Source organism: Acartia tonsa, chromosome 13 (genome assembly GCF_053477335.1).
Source record: "Acartia tonsa isolate MP-2025a chromosome 13, ASM5347733v1, whole genome shotgun sequence".
Classification (NCBI taxonomy): domain Eukaryota; kingdom Metazoa; phylum Arthropoda; class Copepoda; order Calanoida; family Acartiidae; genus Acartia; species Acartia tonsa.
The window spans coordinates 24,282,793-24,293,669 of record NC_137272.1 but is presented as its reverse complement, the minus strand read 5'-3'; the positions used below and the strand labels follow the sequence as shown (position 1 = coordinate 24,293,669).

General features: G+C 28.5%; 2 long non-coding RNA genes across 2 annotated transcripts; both read right to left on the bottom strand.

Moving 5' to 3' along the window:
* Positions 1 to 1,556: 1,556 nt before the first annotated feature.
* LOC145303952 (uncharacterized) lies at positions 1,557 to 2,392 on the bottom strand. Its single transcript, XR_013873877.1, has 3 exons — positions 2,301 to 2,392; positions 1,890 to 2,025; positions 1,557 to 1,597 (listed from the first exon to the last, which is right to left on the bottom strand). It is a non-coding gene; the product is annotated as an uncharacterized LOC145303952 (long non-coding RNA).
* A 714-nt stretch (positions 2,393 to 3,106) lies between these two features.
* Positions 3,107 to 3,916, bottom strand: LOC145335398 (uncharacterized). Its single transcript, XR_013885198.1, has 3 exons — positions 3,735 to 3,916; positions 3,519 to 3,622; positions 3,107 to 3,150 (listed from the first exon to the last, which is right to left on the bottom strand). It is a non-coding gene; the product is annotated as an uncharacterized LOC145335398 (long non-coding RNA).
* Between the last annotated feature and the right edge of the window lie 6,961 nt (positions 3,917 to 10,877).

Genomic DNA, 10,877 nt, shown 5'->3' with positions numbered 1-10,877 from the left:
TTACATCATGGTCGGACAGATGAACGGTCGAAATACCAAAGTTATGTAATATTTATGATTGTACATCTGCAAGCAACCAAGGACGATTACGTCTTAAAGTTGCATAGTTGTATGCTAACTGATAAACTTAAATATTTAAAATACTTGACAAAATATGCACCATTTTGTTTGTTATTACGTGATTAAGATTTAAAGGAGGAGAAAGTTTAATGAATTGTTAGGGTTAAAATAGTAGTATAATCTCGTATAATCGCAACTGCTACGAATTGAGATAATAGAATTTTGGAGTACCTTAGGTATTTAAAATATGGCAGACTTGAATTTAAATCCAGACAAGAACCATGTATTTTATATGTTATGCTAACAGAGTAATCTTATATCAATTATGGACATATTTAGTACAATCAAGGTTTTAACAGTTAAGTAAAATTGAATAATAAGAAAAATCTACACGAGCTTTATAATAAAAACTTAAAATAATACAATGCGCGCGATTGTAATTGTAAAAGTAGGAGAATGTCTTGGGATTTAAACAGGTGCAATTCTTTTTGGTTTGTAGTTAGAACTTACTTTTAAGGGTTTGTTTATGTTGGTTTTTACAATTGACCAAATTAATTGGCTTGGTGTTCTCTGAATAAAGGATTTGCTCAATTGAAAAATATATTTTGATATACTTTTAATGACAAAGGATGCATTGTTTGATAATAATTTGTTATGAAAATTCAAATTTTCTAGTATAATTTGGTCAGAAAGGAGGTCAATGCAAATGTAACTGATTTTATGCATCTAATCAAATATAACATGATTCTAATGAATCTATACAGATATAATTATTGAATAGGTTTAAAATTTATTATTTTTCTTTTTTTTGATGTAATTTAACTGTCTAATGTTTGAGGGATTCTTTAATATGTTTTGAAAAAGGAAAATTAAGATGGAGCAACATTTGTTGAACCGCATTAAAACCCAGAAAAATATGTTTGAGCCGATTAAAGTATCTATGTAAACTAACGTATACTCAATAATAAAAATAATGAAAATACTCTTTAAAATCTTTTTCTTTGATTGCCACAGCTAAAAAGGAGTAGAAATTAACAATACAATTAATAGTGAGCAAATAAACAGATCTAATAATTATGTATATGAAGCTCTTACTTTACTCAACAATTGTTTATTAGGAGAGATCAATAATTATTTAGTCAAGATGTGGTTATTTCTTAACCTAAATCAAATAGCAAAGTCAAAAAGTATTTTTCATGAAGAATTTCTTCTATGGAATAAATTTTTCTGTTCCTCTAAACCACATTTGTTAACAATTCATTTTGCTGCCTTTCTTGATTTTGTATTCAAGAGTTTTGCTACTTATGGATGTTGCCATTCTTGTCTTTTTGAAATTATTATTTTTACACCAACTGTAAAATGAATTTCAAATCAAAGTGTATTTACAAGTGTTTAAGAAGAATGAAATATATTCTACTTTTCATGAAATATTAAGATCTTAGTTATTCAAATATTGTAAGTTTTTAATAAATTGAAAAAAATTACAATTTTATTACCTTTTCTATCAAACGTTTGGCTTTCATCTGTTTTCACATTTCTAAAATATTAAAATAAAACTTTAATATTCTGGGCCACAAAATTTTATCAAACTAGTACAGAGCTTTCAATGACTTAGGTCACTTTTAAAGGGTGGAGGTGGTTTCATTTTTTTGGGGAGCCCCTAATTTTTTCTCTTGGATGTTAAAAACCATCTCTAAAACCATAAGAAGCTTCACTACAGTAGAGCAATATATGTTCAGCAGTAAGTGAGATCTTTTGGTACAAATCAACGGAAAGACGCACATCCTGTTTCATTTACACATTTAACGATAATGAAATAAATTTTGAACCTGTGCTGAAGAAAAACTTTTGAAGGTGAAGTGTTATGTGCATCATTTTCTGATGATTTCTCAATAAGCTTTGAAGTATCTTTCTGTACAATATGTTCTCCATCAGCCAAAATATTCAAGTTTTCTATGCTGGAATCTAAAATTTAAATGTTTTAAAAGAAAGGCAAAATATTTTGACAATACAATCTTCGCTTATTTATTATTTTTTAGTCAAAAATACATATAAGAAACTTTTAGGTTAGGTTAGCTTGAAAGTGAAAAATTTTTTTTCTGTAAGCTTTAGATCAAGTCATAGTCATGCAAATTTAGAAGTAGGGGTACCTATTTCTGGAATATGTTTTGGCGGACCTGGTATTATAGAGATGTGGTCAAGATCTTTATCCGTCTAAACAAGAGAATAGGAAAACTTACCATGTAATGGAAGATTGAGACCTATTCTTCGATTTAAATTAAAGAATTGGTTAGCTCTGGAACAGTCTACATGGTATGCATGGTCACAAACTTTTATTAATTCATTATTTTACATAATTTTAATCTTATTTGAATAGGAGCTTTGCTGCTATGTAACTCAGTGCTATGTCGGGTTGTAAACATTTAGGTAGATATCCTTTTTCAAAACGTAGCTTTTCAATCAACATGGTCGGTTCATCCGTCTCTAATGAATAGCTCTTTTTAGTAATTCAGACATGTTAGAAATGTCTTATTGATTTAAAACTTTGCAAGACGATTCCTAGCTACGATTTTAAAAAAGCGTAGCAGCTTTACAATTGCTACTAGTAAGCAAGTACCTCCATTTAAGAAATGCAGATTTTTAACTTTTTTGATAATAACTTTTTGTATGATATAATTATCCTTTTCATCTGATATTTGAAAAAATGATATTTAGGACAACAAGATCAATATTTTACGCAAAGCATCGCTATAGTTAATTCCTAAAAAAGAAAGTATGTCCTTAGATTACAAATTAATGTTCTGCTTATTAAGTTCTGACAATCTAAAAGAGTTATTGTTCGTTTGTCCTTCATTCTCATTTTAGAGCTTAGCTTTTATTGATGTTGTCATCCTTGTTTTCCTTTATTTTGGACATATGGTAAATTTTGTATCATTTTCAATCTCTTTTCGTTTTGTTCAAAAATATTTTAAAAATATTATGTCATAATTTCCATCAACATAGAAGGTTTTTTCCTTTTAAAAATATTATATAATAATGAATATTCCTAGATATTTTTGTTGAAACTTTGTTCCAGAAGGACAAGAAAACCTAAAATATAAGTAGTATTCTTTTATTATTATGGTATAGTCAATGTCAGACTTTTCTTTTTTATATTTATTCTTAAGTCAATGCTCCAGAATACGGGTTAAATTGAAACTTGACACGAGGAAGCAAGTAAAAGTGGCTGACTCAGATTATGACTCAAAAAAAATTAACCAATGAGAGGCCACTATAAATTTTACCATTGGTCAATTACAGTGTATACTGGCCTCTAATTGGTTATTTTTTTTGACGTCATTTTTACTAGCTTATGACACGAGTATACTGAAAAGAAATTTGTGAGAGTGAGAATCTCAATCCCCGCCTCCCCCTTCCAACTCCTCCATGAGAGATTACTGTTTTAGCAAACAAAATACCTTATTCCTATTCTAGAATGTTGAGAACAATAAAAATATCCATCACAGTTTGTTGAAATATCAGCATAATATCCACTTCCAGATAAACAGTGGTAGTGTTCTTGCTAAGATTAGAAATAGCAGTATAATATCCATATACACAATAGTACTATTGCGCTAAAAATAAAAATACATAAAATAATTTTGTTAGTAATGTTTTAATTCAATAAAATTTACCTGTTGAAGTAATTTGTCCTGTCTTGATAATTTCAATGCAATCAAAATAAATAAAAGCTTATTATAATACATGTTGGATATTTTAAGTACTGGATTTTTTTTAACTGGCTAACTTATCCAAGATTTTTAAAATTCGCATTTATTTCATTTTCTTCTTTTTATTTGTTTCATCTTTTTACATTTTATCTAAATAAAATAGTAGCAATGATTTTTAGACATCTCTCATAAGAAAACAGGGACAATTTCGAACGTGTACAGACACACAAATACATTTAATGGCAATGGCTATATATATTACTAGAGTCTGCGCCCCTAGCATCTAGGGGCTCTGTATTAGGGATATGGAAGGGCAGAAACATAGCTAAAAACCATGCCCTGGCTTATCTATAAAAATGAAATAGCCTAAAACCATCTCAGGGCCTATAAAAAGCTTCCCTCTAAAGGAGAACCATATTGGTTCAGTGGTGAGTTTGATCCTTCACTACAAACAAAAAAAGCTTAGTACTTTATATTATAGGATACACAAATGTGGACATCCTTGTATTTTTTAAAGCAAAATTAACGGTAAAAACGGATATTAGTAAATGTTTCTTAAATATTTAAAGCAAACAAAAAACCACAATAAATTTGATGTAACCAGAAATAAATACAGTGAGGTCCATAAATTTTAACTGTGTGCTAATGCCTTTATGTTAACATTGTCTTATTTGAAAATTTTTAGTTTTTTGCATTGATTTTTAATAAATCAAATCTATTTTATATTTAATTTCAAATAGTTTTTTCATTTGTAATTTAAATCAAAAGATCAGTGAATAAATAATTTACAAGATAAAATGTTATTAAGTTTATACCTATTTTGTATTACAACAGATTTTGTGAAATCTATAATAAGAGGACTTATATGTATTTCTAAATAAAAAGTAAATTTTCCGCACAAGTTATGTATATACCACTTAAAAACCACACTAAAATATGTCAACACCATTAGATACGGAAACATTCCTTTATTTCAGGGTTCGGCATCTGCGTTTATCTTTCGAGGAGTTCTACAAAGCTACAACCTTGCCGCAATTCTTTGAATATTAATATTGCAGGCTTACAGCCACAGTCAAATTAAAATAGGCGCAAAATTAAAGTTCTAATTTTAGGGTAATTATCATAAGGGAAAAAATAAACTAAAATTCAGTCACAGCCGACCTTTATTATTTTTACCAAGTTTCATATGAGCTGCAATTAAAATGCGCACATGTCTTGTCATTCTTTGCTTTACAAAAACAAAGCTTTATGAAGTACTTACAGTCGTTACATCTTCAAACTACAAATAATCAATATATACACTATCAACTGGTATCTCTGAGAGATATAGAGTTGAAACAATACAGAATAAATGAATTAATTTAAGCAGTATCAAAGACAAATTCTAAAAACCCCAGAATTTGTCTTAATTAATGGTCTTTTTTTTAGAATCTAGGGCATCTATATCTATGAATAGTGCATCATAAAAACCCAAGAATTTATATTTAATAAAACAGAACATCCATACCTACTCTAGGTGTTTTGTGAGTTTAGGAGTTTGGGTGTTTCTAAGTGTTTGTGTGCGTCTAGGTGTTTTTATGTGTGTATATGTGTTAGTGTGTGTCGAGGTGTTTTTGTGTGTCTAGGTGTTATATGATTGCAGTAAAATAAAATTAATGAATTATGGTAATTTTTATTAGGTTGAACTTTATTCACAGAGTAGCTTGTTACTTAAGATTGCGATTTAATTTAATACATACATAGATATATACAAAGATTTAAGTACAAATAACTATAGTCTACTATGTAAAATCTTGACCTTGTTAAGTAAAGTCAGTGAAACTACTTATTTAAACAAGGATGACAACATTAATAATAGCAAAGCTCAACAAATCAGACTGACAACAAGTTTTTACAAATATATAGTAAAAACGCATTCAATTGTTAATAACTCTAAATAAAAAAATGCAGTTGTATCTATCACATAATTACAGAGATACAGAATAAAGATAAGGGCATAGTTATATTTTTAATAAGACATTATTATAGACAAGCCTATAAATCGTTTGAAAAATCGTCCTTAGTGTTAATATTCCCAAAATCAAGTTATACAATAATTGAAAAACAAGAGTAATGACATCTATGAAAGCAAAGCTTTATAAACCTAAAATTGGGAAGAATTCTAAAATTATAGAGAATAATACCAATGGGACCATTCTATCATTTCAAAATAACAATAAAAATCTACATGATTTACATTATCATTTCAACGCTTTTAATATTTTTCTTACATTTACAGAAATTTTAAAACACTTTTTCAAAGAAGTTGTATCAACTTTTTTTTTTATAGCTAGCCGGTTCTTTTAGTAAGTAGTAGATGTAAAATTTTTCATAGAATTCAAATATGCAATCGGTTTTTTTGTAGACCTCTTATTTTTTAAGTAATTTAAGTTTTTAAAAAAAATAATTAAGTCGGTTTTAAGGTACTAAAACGCAACAAAATAAAAGAAGAAAATGGTCAGTAAGAACAAAAATAGTAAGATCTTTAATTTGACACCTTACTTTTAAAATTCTGTTGCGTAATTATTGAAAAAATCTATTTTTTTAACCTCGGTATAATAAAAACTTTAGACCTAAATATTTTCTCAAACAGACATAAAAAACATGGGTTCATATATACCATTAGAATCAGAAAAATATTACGAATCCATTGTAAGCAAAATTGAAAAAAATTAAAAAATTAAAAAATTACAGAAATGGCCAATTATTTTTTTTGTTCAGACAACACTATTGTCTTCCCTTTTTTACCCCCTCTTTACCCCCTCTTTACCCCCTTCCCATTTTTATACTCAATTGAAGAATTAAGACGTTGCCTGTACAACATAATATGATATTTTCATATAATTCCTTTTATTGTAGTTTATATACTATATTGTAAACTTTTTTTTTCAATTTTGCTTACAATGGATTCGTAATATTTTTCTGATTCTAATGGTATATATGAACCCATATTTTTTTATTTGTGAAATAATAAAATTAAGTTCAAAGTTTTTATTCTCGTGGGTTTAAAAAAATCGATTTTTTCAATAATTACCTGACAGAATTGAAAAAGTAAGGTGTCAAATTAAAGATCTTACTATTTTTGTTCATAATGACCATTTTCTTTCTTTTTTTTGTTGCATTTTAGTACCTTAAAATCGACTTAATTTTTTTTTTTTTAAACTTAAATTACTTAAAAAATAAGAGGTCTACAAAAAAACCGATTGCATATCTGAATTCTATGAAAAATTTTACATCTACTACTTACTAAAAGAACCGGCTAGCTATAAAAAAAATAGTTGATACACCTTCTTTCTAAATTTCACTAGAACGGACAAGGACATATCTTTATTGTAGAAAAGCTTCACTTTTATCAATATTGAAACTACAGAAGATTACGGTAATTTTGAAAAAAGGTCTTAATGATTGACCTGCTTATATGTGGCCATATCTATTTCCAAAGTCGTAAAGTATGGAATTTGATGGCACTTAGAACACGATGAGTACTTGGGTTAAATACATAGTAGCCATGTCATATACGTAGTTACCATTAATATACTTTTCAGAATAGGAGCTACTCTATTATTTAAAACATCTGTCCTTCTGACTGTTCATTAGACTGATAAAGATACCAAAACAATATATGCAGCACAAAAACTGGATATATAATAACCGAAAAAAAAAACTTGAAGCAGGAAAAAAATATGCTTGCTATCAATCAAACCAACCAACCAACCAACAAACTGAAACTCAAACACCTAACCAATTTAAACATTATTAATTTAATTGTGTATTTAGTTTTTTATGTTAGTTATTTATATTTTATATGTATAACAGCTAACCCTTAACCTACTAACACATATCTATTTTATTAATTTTTATTTCGTATTTTACTTATTTCATTTCGTATGATTTTTTTCTAAAAGAATAAATCATTTTAACAACAAATTAGACTGATAAAGATTTTTGTAAACATTCCTTATACCAATGAGCATTGAGCATCCAATGTATAATTTATTCCATCTGTCGGGTTACCTATGATGGATATTAAGTTCTGTGGAAAAATTTATTTAACACAAATTTCTTATAGATGGTTGGATGATTTTTAAAAAGAGTTTTGTTGACCAATATGCATCTATTAAAAGGCTACTTGTGGCTCTGTCCCTTTGTACTGCTCTGCATGAAATTAAATAGTATAATGTGTCATACTAAGCTGTTAATAAAGATAGACTGCTAAAATTGTGATCACTGCGCATTTATTATACACTAATACTACCCAATATGTCTGTATAGTATGCTGGATTTGAGCTGGATTTTCTGTTTAGGAAGCATTATTGTTCTCAGTTAATTGCTTTTAAAGTTAGATGTTTCGATTTTATGCAAATATATCCATGAACATTGTAGAATGAGCAACAAAATATTTACTCACATTTCCTTTCATTTGCTTGGCTAATGCTACTTTTATATTCATTTAGTTATTGTGGATATTGATTTCCTTGATTAATATGTCATTTCCCCATTTATGACATGTCTGTTCTTTTATTTATGCTGCGCTAAGAATGACTGCTGAAACACACAAAGCCGTGATTAAATGACAGTTAAGAATAATATTATGCATTTTTATAAGGGTCTGTACTTCAAATAAGAGTTGATAATCCTGAAATTCTACCTGAAAGGATAAACTTTTCTATTCGAAAACAAAATTCAATATATTATAATTGAGTTCTTTTTTCAACAATGCAGGAAAAAAAAGATAAATTTGCGCACTTGGGACTTGTTTGTTCATAATGAAAACCCTTATATTTTTAAAAGCGAAGCTTTTTCTAAATTAAGGTCAGTCCGTCCGTAACGGATAGCTTTTTTCGTTAATTTAGACATGTTAGAATTGTCCTATCAATTTTAAATTTTGCATGGTGATTCCTTTAGTAGTTAGGTACGATTTAGAAAGCGTAGCAACTCTATAATAATTAACATAATGTCCGTACGTCCATTTTAAACATGTTGATTTTTTTACTTTTTTAAATAGCTTTTTTCGTTAATTTAGGCATTTTAGAATTGTCCTATCGATTTCAAATTTTGCATGGTGATTCCTGTAATAGTTAGATACGAGTTAGAAAGCGTAGCAACTCTATAATCATTACCAGAATGTCCGTACGTCCATTTTAAAAATGTTGATTTTTTTTACATTTTTAACAACAAATTTGTATGTGACCTAATCATCCGATTGGTCTGATTTTTGGTATACTGATTCCTGGGACAACAAACTACAATATTATAAGCGAAGCAACTCTATAATCATGTCCTAAAAATGTAAGTATGTCCATAAACATTATCCTGTATCAAGCAGTTTTTCAACAAATTTACTTCCAATTTTGCTTTGACTCTTATACATTCGCATTCAGATTATTCAGTATACAAGTGTTAATGTCCGTTTGTCCTACCGTTTCAGAGCTTCGCTTTTATGGATGTTATCATTCTTGTTTTGAACATGACTATAGTATCTTAGATTTTAGATTATTATCACTTAAAATATAGATCTATTGATCACATCAAATGATCTTACCAAGTTAAACTAACTAGTAACTACAATTATTCTGATGAAAGCAGCTCAATAATGTTTCCACAAAAGTTAAATTTTGAGCGCATCTATCAAAGATGGAGAAATATCATGGGTGGGGAGGAGTGGGGAATGGGTGAAAGAAAAGTGGGTATTACTCCAGTGCAGTGGTATGCAGTAAAAGCCATATGAATTGGTTTAGACATATCCAATCCCGTGAAATATATTTGAACGGTGCACTACAGCTTCAACTATGGATGTAATACAAAACAATTTTACGAAAGGTCTGAACAATTGAATTATGCCAATTTCAAACATTGTTTTTTAATAGTGTGGAATTTTAATGTTAATCTTTTCAATCTTAATGTGTTTCCTAAAGAGTTCTATCAAATTAATTCACATAATTTATCTTTAAGTAGAGCAAATAAAACATTTTTGAAAGAAAGTCTTTAATATTTAAAGCGTGTATCGTGACCTTGTGAGTCTTTAGTTTTCAGTGAAGATTTGCATTTGTCATAAGGACTTTTTTAGCGAAGTATATGTTAAAACCAGCCCCCAAAAGATATTTACAATTCTTAACAACGTTTAAGTTGTGGTGGGGGTTATAGGCTTGGGGTGAAGCCAACAGACACTAGTTGCTCTAAAAAGTATATTTGATTCATCATTATGCTGCAAAATTTACCAAGAATAATTTTATAGACTCAATAATCATACTTTACATTTATCAAGTATAGTATTGTAAAAGTTAACATGCATGATAACCTTATTTTATTTTTGTGGATCTGAACCTTGTTGGGTACAACAGATGAACCTAAACCTAGACATCCTCTGGAAGATGGGGATAATACATAATCTTAATTTAGATAGTCTTATTTTTATGTAAGTGATCAATTCTTGTTTATACTTAAATTGCTTAACATTCTACAGACATCAAAGATCTAAATTAAATACCCTTATCTAAAAGTTTTAAATTTTGTCTGTAGATTTTAAATAAGTTTCGTATGTTTATTCTCTATAACTTAATTTCAAAATCTTTTAAGTAATAACTTTGTAGTTTGAACAAATCATCTCCTCAACAACTAGTGGACGCATTTACAATTATGATAAAGTTGCAGGATAAATGAAAATCTGCACATGGGAAATGTTGTGTTCAACATTGTTGAATTATACATAAACATCATTTAATTTAAATAAGATTTTGACTGTAAATTGATATTTCGTGAAAATGTGCTCTAGTCGAAGGCTTTAGTTTACATAGATCAATAGTCTCATGAAGGTAGGCAAATTCTTTAAAAAGATGTAATTCCTTGTAGACATCATATTTCTCCTAGAGAAATTTGATTTTCCTGAGAGCAATGGGGAGAGGCTGAACTACAAGGTATATTATAGGGCAGTTTTTTATAGTCAGCAGAATATTTACACAATCAGCCATCAGATCAAATATCATGTATTCTCTGTATTCTCAGATTAAAATAATAGCCTTAAACCATCCTAAGACTTGAATCTAAGAATCGAATAGCTTTAAACTATCC